The 19,374-nt window shown below is 30.9% G+C and overlaps 1 pseudogene; it reads right to left on the bottom strand.

Moving 5' to 3' along the window:
* Positions 1 to 6,396: 6,396 nt before the first annotated feature.
* Positions 6,397 to 19,374, bottom strand: part of LOC106463942 — a 34,021-nt pseudogene continuing 21,043 nt past the window's right edge.

The raw sequence follows: 19,374 nt of genomic DNA, 5'->3' as shown, positions 1-19,374 counted from the left end.
AAGAGTTGGAGGTGGGTGGTGATGACTAGCTGCCTTACCCTCTAGTCTTACACTGTTAATTAGAGACGGCTAGCGCAGATAGCCCTGTGTAGCTTTGCGCGAAATTCAAAACAAACAAACAAACAATCAATTCTGGAATCCACAAATTGTGATTCGAGGGCCCTAACCACCAGACTTAATATGTTTTGATTAGCATAGTATTGTTACGACAGCGGAAGTCACGTGACGCTGGTAACACGTTATGAGTTCTAAAAAGATCGGGGGAACATCACGAATAATCCAGTATTTGCTAGGCGCTCTCTATTATTGTATATAAGTGCGCCAGACAATTAATCGGGATTGAATTGCAGACAGGCAGAGATAGAGACGGACAATAGAGTCAAGTGCGGTATAAAGTAATGTGCGTGAATCGTTCGTTGTGAATTATAGCGTATGTTTAAGGTGACTGTGGAAATTAAGTGTATTGCAAAGTTCAATTGAGAAAGAATAAACTAGTTTTATTTAAGAAAGGACTTGTATTGCTGAAGTTTCTCGGGAAGAATTTCTACGGAAAATTAACAAACGACCAGAAACGTAACAGTATAAACTCTGTTATAAACAAAATACTAATATTTTAAAAGCTACGCCATGGTGTCAACTTTGTTTTACATTAAAATGATCTATAGTAAATATGTAATGAACGGGAAATAAAATTATTCAAATTTTATTTTGAGCAGTAGTAAATAACACATGCAAAATGAAATTTAGATATGAATAATTATGAGCTTCAAACTGACACTATTTCATTTTATGTTTGACAGTGTTAATTTAGTTAATATTTTTATAATAATGTGGCAGCACAGTTCGGTATTTTTAGCGCTTTGGACTCATTATTTGATGATTGACAATATGAGGATGGTCCGCGCCATGCTATTGTGTCTTTGAGCAAAACATTTTACCTCACTTGATTCACTCAATCCTTCTGTATGATAAGTATCTAGCTGTTAGCTGTGTGTACCCCCCAGTGGCACAGCAGTATGTCTGCGGACTTACACTGCTAGAAACCGGGTTTCGATATCCGTGGTGGGCAGAGCACAGATAGTCCATCGTGAAGTTTTGTGCTTAACTACAAACAACCTGTTAGCTGTGAGTTAATGTACGATGGACTGGTATCCGGTCCAGGTGGGATGGGTCACCATATCTTATCCGCTTTTACCACTGGAACCGAAATGCGAAAACATCAGCCTTATGTACCTGGGGTACTGAAATTGAAAAAGGTTTAAAACTAAAATATTTTAGGAAACAATCTGCATTTAAACTACACAAAGCAGTATTTTATGACCGAAACTAATATTAGTGGGCTTCTTTGATCAGTAGGAAATCTTACAGACTAAATCAATTTGTTATAAAGAGATGTGATACATAATTTAAGTTTTCCAAATGTTACACCATTAACTCGTGTGTTGTTTGATATACTGATTTCAGAATATTTATCTTTATTCACCTATTTTATTATATTAGCACCCTCAAGGGCAGAAAGTTTCTACATTGAAAAAATAAAATCTAATTGTGTGTTATTCAGTGATATTTCTGTTGTTGTTTACATTCGTCGAATTCTAGAAAATGGAGATTCGATAAAATATAGGTTTGAAGCAAATAACAAATATAATATCTTCAAGACGGTAAACTATTTTACATATTTCTATGCCATCATGTTTGTACATGTGTAAGTTAAATAAAATAGTTATAAAAAGATAAGTTAGTTTTCTTTTTTTGCAAATTAGATATTTGCCGAGGCGAATTAGCACTGAAATACAGGGGAAAGATTCAGTATTTAGGTATAAATATATTGTTACGTCTCTGCTTGTTTGTTAATTTCTGGTATAAATTGTTTCCGAGGAACTTCAGCGATACAGGTATTTTCTTAATTAAACCAGTTTATTTTTCCCTCGATACAACTTTGTAATACACAGAATTTCCAATTAAGTTAAGTTAACTTCTTTTATAACACACGCCATAAATCACAGTGATTCACACACTTAACTTACGGTGTCTATTGTTCGCTTGACTCAATTATCTATCTCTTCCATCTATTTAATTCTGCAATCTATCTCTATATCGCTGGCTTTCTTTGACAGGCTTAAATATTAAAAAAAGAGGGCGTCTAGCAAACAATGGAACATTCGCGGGATTTCCCGATAATTCTAGAAGCTCCAGCGCGCATGCTCCCACCGTCACGCGACTTCCGCTGTCGTAACAATATCTTAAAAGTGTGAAAAAACAAATTTTCGTTTTGTTTCCTTTTCTTAAATGCGAGTCCTTTTTGAGTTATGTTCGCTCGGTAATTTGGTGATATTTAAAGGTATTTTTTAATTGGAAAGACTGAATAATTCATCTGTGGTTCTTATGAATAAACAAACCTTGTCTATAACAAGATGTGCGGAGCATGTCTTGTGATTAACTTGCTGGACTGCATATCGAAAGGTTCAAGGTTCGTACTGGTGACATTTCTCACACACTGCACAACACAGCTGTGGATGTGTTATAAGAGTGACAGTCAGTTTGGTTAGTAGTTTCAAATCCAATCAAACCTTACGTAGTAGTGGGTCTTACTAAGTAGCTGTATCCCTTCTGAATAGTTATACCCGAACCCTGTCTCTAACCTGGCTGTTTAGTACATGACTATTACATAAGGTACCATTCAGATCAAAAATACCAAATACCTCACGGCAGGGAGAGAGTATTCAAAACAATTAGGCATTAATTATTCTCACATTGCACCAGAAAAAAAAAGTCATTCTGCCATTGTCAATGAAAATGACTGTAAAAGAAGTGATTTTGTCTTACAAAATATAACTTATAACACAACGTTTTGATCTTTTCTGCGACTAATTTGTGCTTAGTGTGAATGTTTTTCATTGGAATATTCTCTTGTATGAATGAAAAAGGCACAAGATTTTGACATTCTCACATTATGGTAGATTACTGTAATCTCATGGAGATCAACAGAAGCAAATACTGCCTTGAGAAGCTCTCTTTCATACTCTTTCAAGATATTAAATTGCTAGACCCTGACTGGTTCAGTGTAACTGGCTGTAACTTCATATTACATGCTGACCCAGATGCTGCGATAGCAGTTGTAGTGTTATATGACAGGAACATTCACTATGGAAATTATCACATCTCTCTGTGGCACAATTGCCATTGGAAGCTACAAGCCATCCAGTTAAACTAACCAAAGTTACCTAAACATATGCGAATGACTTGCGTGTACATTAGGTAACATAGCACATCATACTGAAGCTAGGAATTCCTGCCTGACCTGTCTTACGACAGCCCTATGTATCAAACAACAGTAGGAGATTTTAATGCCTAGGATGTGGGCAAAAATTAATGGAAAAGTTTGCATACTGCTCTCCACAGTATAGCCACCAGTCTTATAGTGCTAAGCTCAGGTGAACCAACAAAAATCACCAAGTTCCAAAGTAACTCCTGTATAGATCTTGTTTTTTTCTAAACTGTGTGCATGAAGTTTGAAAGGCATAGCAGTATCAAACAATTTAGAAATTCATAGACACAGAAACCAAGGTGCCAATGATAACATATTAAAAGAGACAGTTCTTATATGAGCTACAGCTTCATGCATATGTGGAAGCTATCTTTATCTTGGATGAGACACAGAGCCATAAATACATATAAAGATGGTGTAAGAATCTCCACCTTTTAGAAGTTTACAGAAGCCAACATGTTGAAGATAATTTTGGAGTATCATCACAGTTAAGAAATATGTAGCATTGCTGAAATATGGATTGATGCTTTTATCAAATCCTTATCTCAACTCATGAAGGATTGCTTATAGGTTATCAAATAACCATCTTACAAAACATTTATGGCAATATCCTAGGGAAGGCATAGCTACAAGGCTTACCTATCAAATTGAATCACTGCTGATACATGGGAAGGATTTAGAGCTGATCAGAACATCTTGGCAGTAACTTTAGGTCTTTAGATTCCTACAATAGAGTCAAGCTGCCCATATTTGCTGATAAAATGCTCAGAATAGGCATCATTATAACATGGATTATAGTTGCACTTACTACTAGAAGATGCACCGTGGACCAGGGAAGCTGCAGGCAATCAGACTGGGTTACCATCAGAACCAGTCTGCTTCAAGGTTCATCCTCCACTGTTGCCAGTTCTTTTCAACATCTACACTATAGACTTAGTCTGCCTTGACAGTCCAACCAGATTCTATGTGTTAATCTTTGCTGAAAACATTCTGGTGTACAGCAGAGGTTCTAGCAAAGCTGAAATTGAAAGCAAGAAGTAATGATGCATCAGCAAGATGAGCAAATGCTGCAATGACACAGGAATGGTAATAAATCCTGCCAAAGCCACAGCCTTGTTCTGCACACATGCTGATGAGGACATACCATCCTTCGTGAGCATTGCTATGAAACAATTAAGTACCTCATGGGTGACCTTTGAGACAACTGTCACAACTTCTCCAGCTACATTTAACACTGTGATAACTGAAGTTCAGCAGGAAAGAGAGCTGAAGAACATCACCTATTTGTGCATTACCAAAGTCTTATCCACTTCTTACAGGACTATGCATTACCAATGATCATTATGAATGTTAGGCAGCTAGACAAGATTGAAATGATACAAAATATCTGTTTCATACTGGTCACACTATGAAGTTCAGCCACTCCTGTCATGACCCTATCACACCTTACAAGCCTCAGCAACATTACAAAGCATCAACAGCACTTACAAGCAAAATTCTTCACTAAAGTCTTGCAATTATTCCATTATCAAGCCACTGCCCTTTTTATTTCAAACATTCCATTCTGGTTATTCAAGAGGATCATTAAGGAGGTTCATCACAATATTCTTTAACACTTATTTACTTTTATTTAATTGGTTTGTTTTTAATTTTGTGCAAAGCTACACAAGAGCTATCTGTGCTAGCCATCCCTAATCTAGCATTGACAGACTAGAGGGAAGGAAGAGTGTTAATACCACCCTCCATCAACTCCTGGGCTACTCTTTTCCCAACAAATAATGGGATTGACCATCACATTATAATGCCCCCACAGCTGAAAGGGTGAGCATGTTTAATGACAAGGATATAAACCTGTGATGGTACTGATGATGATCAGCAAATCTTGTCAAAAATGTTGTGAATTTGCTAATTAAATAAAAAATTTCTTCCATTACCCATTTAAGCCATCTCCTACCTTTATTTATGAAAAATGGGTTCCATGTCATCAAATTTGAATAGCACCAGTTATGCAATTCCTGGAATTCAAGTAGCACAGGCTCACAAAATTGGTTTTCATACATATAGGTGTTCGAGATGCTGTGACACTTACCAGTGATTCTTCTAATGAATCAGACAATGATTGAAGGTGGAATGTGAACACTTAATGTACATTATATATAAACTGTGACATTTTTACAGCTGAGTTATGAATAAGACTAAAAGTGACTTTCTAGTAATTTTGTGGTTTTCAACATTTATGTGCTTACGAGAATACAATGTACTTATGTAAGAACAAGAAATTTAAAAGGGTGAGCAAAATTCTCACCTTATAGATGTTTGTACCTAAAAAAAGATGCATTCTTTTCTTGTCATAGAAAGATAAAATCTGACACTTTTAAACTGTCACACTAGTAATATTTTACTTCAGTATCTTTTCATTTTTCTTGTAAACATTAGTAGTAACTTCATTACTGTTTGATTGCATGTGTAAATAGCAGAGTATGATTTACTCATAACCCAGCCTTAGTTAATTTCTTGATTTTTCTAACTTGCAAAACATTCATTCTTTAAATTTTCAAAGCAAGTATTTTAATTAACATATTATAGCTTTGCATAAGTCAACATTACATATCATTCTTTGTAGAACTAACCAAAATAATACAAAGCTCTTACAATTGCAATGTACTTAAGAGTAAAATAAATATGTAAATTGTGTACTCCAAACATTAACAAAACTAATATATCATGATGAGAATTGAGTTTAAGTCATTTCACATAGGAAAAACAGCAAGATATACTTACAAAGTTACTTGTCTACGTGTTGTCGATATATTTTGTTTAAAGGTTGTGAAGGCATATCTTAAAGCTTCTTCACAATTAAAGACAGTTTTCATTGGACAACTTTTGCAGAGAACAATGTTTTGGTAAATTCCATCTGAACAATAATCATCTAGTGGGATGGCATCCTTATCTAAATTTAACCAAGTAGGTTGGTCGTCTACTAAAAACTCAGCCTTAACAAACTTTCATGCTTTAATTTTTGTGTGCATATTTAGAATTATTTTTTGCAAGAGACATTTTTTTAGATTCACTAGCATGTATATATATATAAACAACTGAATAAAATGCAAATTTGATAATCTTGTTTATTTTTCAATTCATTTTCACTATCATGAAAAAAATCTGTCAAAATTTACAAAATATAAGCTCACATGAGAAAAAATCCACATATCATGAAATAAATACAGATACCACTAAAATTTCAAAGACAACAAGGTACTATCTTTTGTATGAACATGAACTGAAAAGCTGTAGATGTGTTTAACCCTAGTAATGTGTTTTTCAGTGAAGTATTTCTTGAAAAATTATTTTAATTATTTAGAAACTTTAATATGATGTGGATTTTTTTACATATCTTAAGACATTGGAAAATTATTAAAATAACCACACAGTTATTAACAGTGAACTAATTGGGCAACTTGTAATGCTATATATATATAAATAAGTTATTTTCTAGGTATACATCCAAATTCAATACCATGACATCTTTATATCAACAAACACAACCATTTCCTATTATATTACTTAGAAAATTAATAATTACATTACTTTTAATACATAAAAAAATTATTAAAGTATACCAATAAGGAAAATTATGAAATGAAGAAAAGCACTTTAGATTTTGTTAATATCTTGGTGAAATAAAAAGTTCAAATTCTTTTCAAACAGTATTTATGTGATATCTAAAATGTCAAATTACTTTAATTTGAAATAGGAACTTTTATGTATTCAATAAAGACATAGTATTCATTATCTACACAGAAAAAAGACATTTAATAATTACTGTAGATGAAAAAGGCATTTATTTTGAATGTTATGCTATAAACAAGACTAAAACAGCACATACTCTGTTACTTCAGAAATCATCAATAAAAAGCATAAAATTAAAAACGAAATTAGTTATTTAAGACTTATAAACAATTCAAGGTAAAGAACAATGTTAATTGGAACCACTGCTAGAATGAAAGTTAGGATCATACAAAAATAAACAAAAAGTCTCAGTAAAAATTTCTATTAACATCATGAGAAAAATTCATCAAGTATAATAAAAATATAAATAAATAACAAAAATTAAGAAACTGAAAAGTCCACCACAGATTATTGAACAATGTTTTACCTAATGTACCTTAGGTTTATTATTTTCATTTCTTTGTTATGTTATATATTACTGTATTTCACTTGCTATCACTTCTACATGAGGTCATTTTACCACCCAGTCTGTAAGGGAGATATGGTTGATACTCAAACAAAGCTTTCCAGCACTCTTTTTTTTATATATATTTTGAATAGAGATTTGAATTCCTTGCAATATATAGAATATGAATTGCCCACCAGCATAGCCAAATTTGTAATAGTCTCCAATCTATGAGGGGGAGTAAAGTCCATACCTCAAACCAAAATCCTACATAAAACACAGTAGTGGGCACACATTTTGGCAATATAAGATCTGGTTCTTTAGCATATAAAGCCAATTCCTTTTTGCAATTTTTGTGAGTTCTGTCAATAGAGATGGTTGAGGAAGGCTCATTGAAGCTTACTTGCTACTCTAAGATGGGTAAGTGCAGTACCTGCCTGAACATGAACACTTGAACTATTTTGTACAAGAGGAACACAGTCTAGCCAACCCCCTAAACTCTGCATCTTTGTGGACAAACACTAAAGATGAGTGAGTTTTTTTTAGCAGGAAAGTCTGCTTTTTGAAGTTAATAGTTCAAAGTCTTTACTTGAGTAATTATTTTTAGTTCTAACTTGAATACTGAAAACAGACACCCCTCTGTAGCCCACCCATTCCCCCAAATTTGGTCTCATTAACTCATAGACTGGATGTTAAATTTATTTTCAATATTATTTTTTTAGTTTTCCTTGACTTGTCATATTTTTGACACCAATTCTTGGAAAACTCTTCACATTTTCATGAAATTGTTACTTTATCATTATGGTTTGAACCTATAGTTCTTCGGTAAGCCAACTAGTAATAATTTATTAATTATTTGTATTATATTTTTAAAAGTTTACTTACTTTTAAGTTATTCTGTTCAGTCTTATTTTAAATTCTTATCCAATATAAAAGTTTTACTTGAATAGATCAAACAATTTCAATTACAAAAGATTAAAGACCAGAATAATGTACCTGAACTCAAAACAAAAGATTTGAAAAGCTCCGAATAATTAAAAAAAGAAACTTATGATGTACTTATAATGTATTTCACTAATTACACTAAACCAAACTTACTACACAATATTTAAGTTGATTTTCAATACAGAATATAAAGTGAAATGAAATTATACAATTCACTTTGGTCATTAGAAGCTAAGACAATGACATATATATATAAAGCATAACAACACAATATAATTCTATTGAATCTGGTAAAGAAAATACACTAAACAAGCCAACTAAAAAGAAACTACACAAATATTCTGGTTAAAATAATTGTTCTAACAGTAGTCCATCACAATGCCACATAAATAGATATTTCTTGTCAATAAGACAAAGTCTCTTTGCACACAGGTCAGCTGATGGGTCAATAAGCTCTCATATTATGGAATTCAACAGTTAAGTTCTTGTCAAACTTGTTCACAAAGACCTCTTGCAACAGAAAAGAAAAACATTTTTTTTATTACTAACATACCTTCAGAGTACTGTCATACCTAGAAACTGAAGTTTCTTTTTAAAAATGCTTATTTCATACACTAAGAATTTTCAAAAAATAACAACATGCATGTTAAAGGATTATAAAAAGTTGATATAAAAATATAATCACAAAACATTCTCACAGAAGATACTCTAGTAATAATTTCTATCTTTTAAGTATCAATGGGTTATCTGTATAATCAATATAACATTTTCAAATGTAGTTAGAAACAAAAAATGTACCAACTAGTTCAATAAATTAAAACAATTTAAGTCTAAATATGAACTATCTAAAAGAAATCAGATTAATGAAAAGAATTAGAATCAGAAAAAATTCATATGAAGTTAATACAAATTAAAAATTTATTTTTATCTGCATTCACTTACATGTATTGATATAATGAAGAATACAGGGTGAAATGTAAATCTTTCATTTCAAACTTCTTACCAAATGAGGAAGTAAACTTTATACAGAGAGAGAAATCAAACTGTTATAGTGTGTCATGTTTCTCTTCAGGATGTCTGCACATGGCCCAAGAACTCTCTCAAATCTGGCCCGATCCATCTTTACACACTTGAGAGATCCCTTAGCTTTCACAGTGGCTGCTCTTGGACGGTCTAAAAGTAGAGCTATTTCTCCTATGGTAGAGTGGTAAATGTACATTGTGATGACATTCTATAACAGTTCATAATACTTTATTTATTTGTTTTTACAAAATAAAAATTTCTTTGTAAATAAAAGTTATTTAAATAAAAAATATCAGATATCAAAATAAAGCTTCTTTAAATCATTCTTACAAGAAAATTTATTCTTCGCACTTCAAGTTTACAAACATCATAATGAGTAAGAGAGAGAGAGAGAGAGTGCAAGAAAGAGACTGATTCAGATTTACAAGCATGCAGCGACAGTGGAAACATAACTAAGAAAGATTAGACTATAAACAAGGTCATGAAAAATATGGATAAAGAAGCTCAAACTTTGACAATCTGAAGCTTTAATGTAAAGTTGGGGTTTTTCATTGTGAGGTTTTTAAGCTATTTTTTTGGTTATCTAGAAAATTATAGAATAGTCTCCCCTTCAGAAGAAAATAATGCATCAGCCTATTGTGTGCAATACCAGTAAAAATATGACATGTTACTTGATCTCACCAAAAAAAAACCACACCACCTTTCCTTTACATATCCATTAATTACATAGCATGCTTTGAATGTTTCGATAACATAAACTTTCAAATTGGTAAAAAAATAAGGATATCCTCTATAGTTAACATGCACACCCACTATTCGATGATGTTTTCTACAAACCTTGTGAAATATCATACACAAATGAAGAAACAGATTATTTACACAGAAAATAAATGGTTTGAAGTTCAGAGAGGTCACAATCTAGGGGTTATTTCTACAACTGCAGGAGTATGCAACAACAAAAAATGTTTAAGTGCAGGGAAGGGATAAAATTAGAAGATGACCCACTACCCTTTTGGACACACATAAAATAGGCACACTGTTATAGGTAGAAAATTTAATGATATTCTTGCAACAATGTTAGTGATCATTCACACAAGTTATATCAACATATGCTTCCAAGTAGTTCACATCTTTCTGAACATGTTACTCTGGGGCCCTTATTGCTTGGAGTATTGTTGTTAAAAACCATTTAAAAATCTAAGTAAAACCAAAAATATATCAATAAACAAATGTAATTTGCTCTAAATATCCAGTTGGACTGGTGCTATTAATTCTATTAGTGCAAGTAGCTTCTACACTTGGTTGATGAATATCTCAGAAATCTTATCAAAAAATTAAGATTTCTGCTATCCTTTTTTATTGCACAACCATTCACAGTTGTAGTGACAATAAATCTAGTGGTATCTAATAATATCTAAACCTTTCGTGAATGGTATAAAATGGACTAGTACTAAACCTAACCATGTGCATATATTCTTTATACAGGTAAACTAATTCAGGTGCAGATAGTAAAAGTTTGAAGTTATTAGAGAAACAAAACTTGACATTAACAAAACAATAAAATATTCCTGGATATTTTTAATGTAATACTTATTTTCCAATAAGTTAACTTTTACTGTTACATAAATAGATAGCATATCGATAAGCATCCTAGGTAGCTAAGCTCACCAGATGTCACTTACATATACTGAGAAACAAATTTATGACATCAAGAAGTTGCTTCACAGAGAAAAAACAAACAAAAACATTAGGAATTATATTACTCATTAGTATGGATATTTATAATGTTACTAAACAAATGTTAACAAACATCTTGCTTCTAACTTAATAATCAACACAGTGTTCCTTACAGCAATATACCAATTTTTATATAAATTCAAATGATAGCTTATACTTTAGAAAATATTTATTTACTTATTATTTCATCTATGTATTATTTATATTTTAGCTAACACCATTTCCCTCACACACTTTAATGAGTGATAACTTGAAAAATATAATCTGCAAAATATTTAGGAGATAAATATGCAAAATAACAAGTTTAAAGTCCTGAAACAATGTATAGTAATGGATATGATTGGCTGATGAACACTTAAGTATTAAAAAAGTGAAGCTCCTGCTGCTGTATTCCATACTTGATTATGTATTTCATATCTCTCTTTACAAGTACATAGAATATAGTTGCAAAACTGTGGGTATCCACATGTTTTAAGCTACTAAGGAATACTCAACCCACAGCTAAAATGATGCAAGTTTACAGACAAAACTTGAATTGCTTCATTTACAGTTGCATGTATCTAGCTTGACTGAGAGTAACCACAGCTTTGTCATACTTTTATTACTAGAAACACTAAGGCCTCTTTTTCCATTACATTATGGAACAAAACAACAAAATATCTTCTTTTTAACTATTTAACTTTTTTTTAACTTGGAAAGGAATCACTGACTTTTTAAACATTACCATGAATGAGGTAAAATATGGTTTTTGTTTACAGCATAACATTTTATGGTGTGATAAGCAAAGCTATTGCTGTTGTACAGGGTGTCCCAGAAGTCTGGACCCATACGGAAAAATGGACATTATATTCTTAAAGTTAAACAAGCACATTTCTAATGTCAGTTGTATGTATTTCAGGAAAGAAAATACCATGATAGTACAGTATACCAAGAATTGATATGTCTATGTATGTTAAGGACAAGCATTTGAATAATAAATAAATAAAGAATAAATTGTGTATTTTTCTGTATTCAGTGTAAATTGTGTATGCTGCTAATATAGATATTCTAAAAAATCTTACCAAAATAATCAGAAGAACCTAAATTTCCAACTTCAACTTGTGGTTCATTTTCTGAGCGTTTTTGTAGAACAGCAGCTACACCCTTAAAAGCACATTAAAAAACAACACTAGAAACATGTGGATTAATCCAAAACAGTGATGGCTATAAAGAAATAATATCAACTAATTTGGTGGGGGAAACATTAAAACACCCATAATTAATAAGCTCAAGGAATTTTGAATTATGTTATTATTATAAGCAGTTAACTTCAAACTGATAACTTCAATTTTTAATATAAGTTCTTGATAAAAAAAAGTCAGTAACAGTATCTATAAATTAATGTATTTTAGGTTTTTTTAATAAATGTTCATCCTCCCTCCCAACATCTGTACAGTCTAAATCTGTTGAAGAATGGTTTAAGAAAAATTTTTCTTTGTTGCTGACAAAGAAATATATTATTAACATGCTTGAACAGTTCAGCTGGCTCCAGTGAATGTGACTCTAGGGTTGCTTAGATCAGTTCACCTCTCCTCCACCCCTCAACTAAAAACTTTAACTTTCTAATAAAATGTATAACTTCCTTTATATGCACTATCAGGGTATCTGATGATCAGTTTAGGGCTTAATTAGTTTATTAGCCTATAAGTTATTCAGTAACACCAAGAATTTCTGTTCTGTTGCTGAAATATGTCTTATCTCCTTTAACCTGGACAGACAATGCCAGCATCCAGTTGAAAATCCTGATTAACCCATCGGATGGTGATAGTGTCTGATAAGATTTATGTCTCTTTGGCTGAAAATTGATCCAAACCATGTTATTATCCACAAAATTATGAAAGTAGAAGTTTTAGAGGTATGGTGATAATTATTAGGAAATCATGAAAATAATTCTGAATGCTCAAAAAATTATGGGTTTAAGGAGTTAAGACCACTAATTATGTGGTCTTTAAGAACAACCCACAAAAAAGAATTAATGAAAAACAAAATTTCAAGTCAGGTTAAAATGACTGGATGATTTTAATACTATGGAAGTAACTAACGTGGTATGATCTATCAGAAGCAAAAGGTGAATATGAAATTTAATAAAGAAATTCCTCTCTGATCTATCTATAAATTAAAGACCTATGTCAAATTATGCTCTGATTTGTAAATAAAAATACACAATGAAAACAACCTGTTCTGGATCTATATCAGGTTAATTGTATGGTTTATGCTTATATTTATCTAATGAAAAAAATTTTTCATTTAAAACTTTCACTTAACAGTTCCATATGCTACTAAAACCTATTGTGCTATTGAAAATATATTTTATCATTAATTTTACAGAAATTCACAAAATAAAAAGCTATAAAATGAACTAAATATCAATCACTAGCAATGCGAGTTCCTTTGAATTTTTCAAATATTTAAAAATGCAACTGAACACAATGAAACTGCTATTCAAAATGAATTATGTTTTGAAAAAAACAAACTTTTACTCAAAATGATTTTTTTAAAAATTAACTTCTAATCAGAAAAAGTTACCTACTTACAGCAAAACTACAACTTAACCTGGTAATTAGTATAGCTAATTAAACAAAATAATTACAGTACATTTCACTTACATAACAAACAAAGAGTAATTGTTGTTAACTTCAAGTCCAGTCATAGATTTAATGCTTGTTGAACAACTTAACACCAATATATACATGTATAAGCAATGGTTTTCACAGTCCTCTGTAAAAATGTCTTGTGACCAATGAAATTACATGGCTCCAACAGAGTAACTTTGGAGGAGCCTGGCACGTGAGATAAATATCTACAAAACAAGTTACTGTTAAGGTGTGAAGTAGCAGGACTGTAACAACAGTACAGCTAAAAACTAATGTTAGTGAAGATACAAAATAATAAATATGAAATTAAGTGAATATCTGAATAATATAATAAGTAGCAAGAATATTGATACTCTAATTAAAATACAACAACACTAAATACAATTAAAAAAATAATATACTAAACATGCTATGTGGTGTGTCTAATAAAACCAATCCAAGATTTATTAACCTTTGTTACTTAACAAAATGGTTGGAGTGAACAACGGGAAGTAATACATAATGTTTGAACATGTGACAATTCATTTCAGACATGGTAAATTTTTATTGGTTAGACCTGACCAAAACTGTTACAAATAATTTAATTGCCCAACCTTAAAATTATGTGGAGAAATATTTAGTTTCTCAATTTAGACTGACAGTATAAATTCAAGACAGAGGACAATTTTCCTCACGTCTCTTTTATTTTTATTCTAAAATACTTAGAAATGAATCTTTATTACAAAATATTAACATTTAGTCAACAACTTTTAAAGGTATTTACAAAAACATTAATTCTAGAATCAAAAGTGAGTAAAGAATAAAAACATAAGCCAAAACTAAATGTTTCAGCTGATTTTTTTTCTAACTTGAATTAAGTTAATACATAATAAGAACATTAATAAACACATTTAAGTTCCACAAGTTCAGTAAAACTTTTTTTTGTAGTAAACAGATCAACTTTCAATTATATTTATAGGTGTTTAAAGTACTGGTCTCTCTTCAAAGATTTTTTACTGGTAATACATTTTTGTTGATAGGTAGCCAAAAGAAAATCACTCAAAAATACAAAATAGTATAGAATTAGGGGTTTTAATGTTTTTGCTCACATCTTCAATAATGAAAAAGTCATTTCCAGGATGTCCTTGTTCTACAATAATCTCCCCATCGTTAAATTGCACAGGTTCTAGAGCATCAGCCACTGTAAGGCGTTCCCATTTGTCCAGGCTCTCTAAAAATCAGCAGCATATTTATTTAGCAGATGTACTACCAAATATATTACTCACAGTATTCATCAACAGATACCATACTTTCATCTGTAGCAAAGTATCATCATTCACTATAGTTAGACTATGGCATCACAAATCATAAAAATGAATTTCATGGCAAATAACATCATAAAAGAACAAATTAGTACCATATATAATGCCAAATTAATTAACAGAAAATCTTCACAAATGCACTGATAATAGATTCATAATATAAAACATACTACTGGTAGAGACAACACAATGCAAGGCAACTTTAAACCTGACTCAGAGGAGCTGGCATCATACTAATACATATTCTATCTGGCTTCATGCTGTGACATCTGACTCCACACAAGAACAGTCATTAGATATATCACATCAGTCAAAAAAGAATACACCTAAAGCATGTTAAAATCTAAAAATTCAGTAACAGGTACAATTCCAATTATAAATAACCTTGATTAAGACACAAAATATTAAGTACTTACCAAGACTTTAATCACTTTTGTATTTCTATATATGTCACATCAGAATAACAATTACTAGACAGCATAAAAGCTCTTAGAAGTTATTTCAATAATGAATAACAGTTATATGCTTTGCAAGACTACACCTATGAATCTTGTCTAAATATGTATCAGGCAGTGATTTCTGCTGAGTTCTGGTGTAACTTGTTGATCATTTAGCCTATAAGGAAAAATGCAGTATTGTTATTGAAGTGTGAAAATAATGGTTTGAGACCTTTTTTTTTTATCATTCTGTGCACATGTTATAGATCTGTTCTCACATCAAACCATAATGTGAGGGCCAACTTTCAATCAAACACTTAAGTCTTAAAATTCTGTTTGAATTTTTATGTTTCTTAAACTCAAGGCATACTATTGCACTAAGCAACTGACACTGTACATGCCATATTTCTATAATGTTTAGTTTAGTTAGCACAAAAACATGTTAAAGGAACTCTGTGACTGACAATATTCAAGTACTGTTAATATGTGATATAAAATCATAGTATCTAGCCCTAAATGCCATACCAGCACAATACATGTTTAACACTAAATAAAAGTAACATTGAACAACATAATAGCATCACTAGCACTTAAAGCCACAGAATATATGTTAACCTAGTTTGCACTATATCAGTTGTTATCCTTGCAATTTAATAATATAAATAGAGTCTCAACCACTACCATATTCATCATATCTCAGATGGTCTGACAAGCCCTGGTATTGAGTGAAAGGCCTCATTGTCACTGGATATGGCAGATATAGTGTGGTTAGAATATAAAGTAGTGGTAAAAACTCACCAAATTAAAATAAATTTTAATTTTGAGAGTTTTTACCACTATTTTATTTTGCATTTTGTTATTTCCTCGCCTACACAATTATTTTATTTCTTGAACAGATATAGTGTGGTTGACATATTGCAACTTTATTCTTTACTTTAACTCTTAAGTTCTTGGAATTTCTAAGAGTACACCGTCTAGTTGAAAAAGGTATAATGTGATCTAGTATAAATACATATTACATGTCAGTGTTAACTATCCTTCAATGTATCATGATCTAATACAGTAAGGAATAATGCTATTACAAAGCTGTAATTGTACTGGTATAAGATGCTGACAATGGAGAAGTACAGCCTTAAGTGAAACATGAATGAAATTTATATAAGATATTAAGCTAAGATAGTGTGCACACACAATTAGCAACAGATACTCAAAACAACTGTTTTTGATTTCTATGTTTTCATTTTTCACATTCAAGAAAATAATAATAATTTGAAGTTAAGAAAACCATAACACAAAACTTTAATTAGGAAAATATCAGTTGTAATAGTTAAATACATCGAAATCATAACAAATATCAATGCTGGTGAACTATTACATAAGAATGTACAGGACACAGAATTATTATCTTGAGCAACATAGTAGTTTCTGAACAATGTTTTATGTCATCAACAAAAAATTGTTTTCACTGAAAAGGTATTGATTTGTCCAATGATTTACAAGTTTGTGGGAGTAGGTCTAGAATATTATAAATACTTAAAATATAGATGTAACTAGCATAAAACATTTACAGGTGAACTTGTTCTGTAAGAACTGAAGCCATCAACTTGCCACATCCAAATATATAATTCATTATACTAAAAAAACCTCTTTGATCAGAAAGTTCATTATTATGCATTCCTTTAAAAAATATACACTAAAATAAATTGAATTTATAACTTTCTATAAAATACTAACAAATACAAAACAGCTAACAAATAAAATATGTGACAAATACAGAACTATGCACCAAGTCTAAATAATAAAACTAACAAAGTATTCATATCTAATATCAATAAGCATATATTAGCATCTGAGGAACCAATCACAACTTACCTAAAATTGATACTTTACAGAGGAATTCTTCATACATTTTTCTTTTTCTTATTGTACTGCCCTATGGAAAAACTAACATGTATGGCTCATTCTTTATTACTTTTATTCATCTTGTACAAAACTATTCAATTGTCTTTAAACCTCTATATAATATAGTTCTAAATCATTGCTTGATATCTTAATTTTTCAAAAACATTACTATACTGAAGTCAAAATAATGTTAGTTTTTTCATGTTCAACAAATAAGCAAAGAAATACTTGTTTCACAATTATGAACAAATCTGGACAAAATAGAAGGTCAAACAGTATTACACTAAAAAAATATCAACGTATTTATTTGGCAACTGAAACTCTGCATAATTTGAACTGTTAAAAAACATGCTAATTTCCATTAATGATAACAAGAAAGTCAGCAGTACTTCAGATTATGTGAGGGTGAGAGTTAAACTGATCATTCCAAGACAGGTTTGGATCTCTCTGTTTCTGATAATAATCCAATGGACTTTGGTACAATTAAAGTTAATCACATTTATCATAATCCACAAGAATTTAATGAGGTCACAAATTTTGTTAATACAATAAATTTATTATTAAACTCTATATTCATCTCATAGAAAATTTGTTAAATAGTTATACATCACCTTACAGTGTGAAAAACAACAACCATCTACTTAATATTTTTTATACACAGTATAGTATACAGCATTCAGGTTTAAATGCCGCATGATAAAATACATACTTACAAACTTTATATAAGCTATTTTCATTTTCATATTTTATAAGTTAGTATTTGATATATTTCATATGTTTAAGAAAGGTGTTAAAAAAGTAACTGAAAAACTACTGTTGTAGGCTATGTTTTTAATATTTTAACTTGGATGTTAGCAAGAGGGTGCATGACATTAAAATAAATTAAGTCTGTGGGAGTGAGACTAGAATGTTATAAGTTTGACATCAAGATTAGATTAAATTCAAGGAGTATCGAGAAATGAGAGTAGATTATAAATATTAGAACCAGTGAAGCATTGAGTCAGTTATAGTCAGTGTCTTGCTTTAAGCTAGCAGTGAATCAACCCATTTTTTTCTTTTACTAGAATGCCAGTTTCAGTGAAGTATTTGGATCAGCTTTAGTTATTACATATATTCAGTTATTTGATTTATAAGCTGTGAAAATGTATAATTAGTTTATTTTTATGTTAGTCATAGTACAGCTGGTGTGATATTTCCATTTGAACATCATTTGTAAATGTAGGCATACAAGTTACAATGGTGTACAAGTTTGTAGAAAAAAAAGCTAATCTGTTAACATAACATATAACAAAATATTTTGAGACAACATGGGATCTATTGGTCCATTTCAGCTATTCCACCCTCAGCCCTTTTCAGTCATATACTTATCAAGCTTTTTCTTAAACTCAGTTAAATTTACTGCCTCTACAATATCTGAGGGCAAACCATTCCAAAGGCCAACCACCCTGTTAGAAAAATAAAACTGTCTTAGCCAAAGATGACTCCTACCAGCCCAATAAAAGAACAGTTACAATTCTATTTTAAGGTGTGTTTTTAGGCTCATGGTTAGTATTTTCTTAAATGTTTTGATACTTCAACTAATTTATTCAACTAAACAGACAAAACATTCTGCAGTTAAGTCCTTGGTGGTTTGACCTACAACATACTTCTTTTTAATAATGGTTGGAGACGGCTTGAATGGGTAATATAGAAAAACTTTAATATAAGTTTAACATAACAGCAAATGTACAACGTTTTGACAAGGTTTTGTCATCATCAGGTACAAGTAATTTACACTGACATGGATATTGTGTGATTCTAAATAATTCTAAATAATGTCATTTACAAAATAACATGCAATAACTGCCCAAAATTCTACATTGGAGAAACAGGAAGAAAATTGGAAACCAGACTGACAGAACACAATAAAAAACCGTCCCATGTTTTTCACCATTACAACTCAAAAAACCATAGT

This window comes from Limulus polyphemus, unplaced genomic scaffold (assembly GCF_000517525.1).
Source record: "Limulus polyphemus unplaced genomic scaffold, Limulus_polyphemus-2.1.2 Scaffold1523, whole genome shotgun sequence".
NCBI lineage: Eukaryota > Metazoa > Arthropoda > Merostomata > Xiphosura > Limulidae > Limulus > Limulus polyphemus.
Note: the sequence above shows the minus strand (reverse complement) of the source record. Positions and strands in the feature narration are given on the sequence as shown.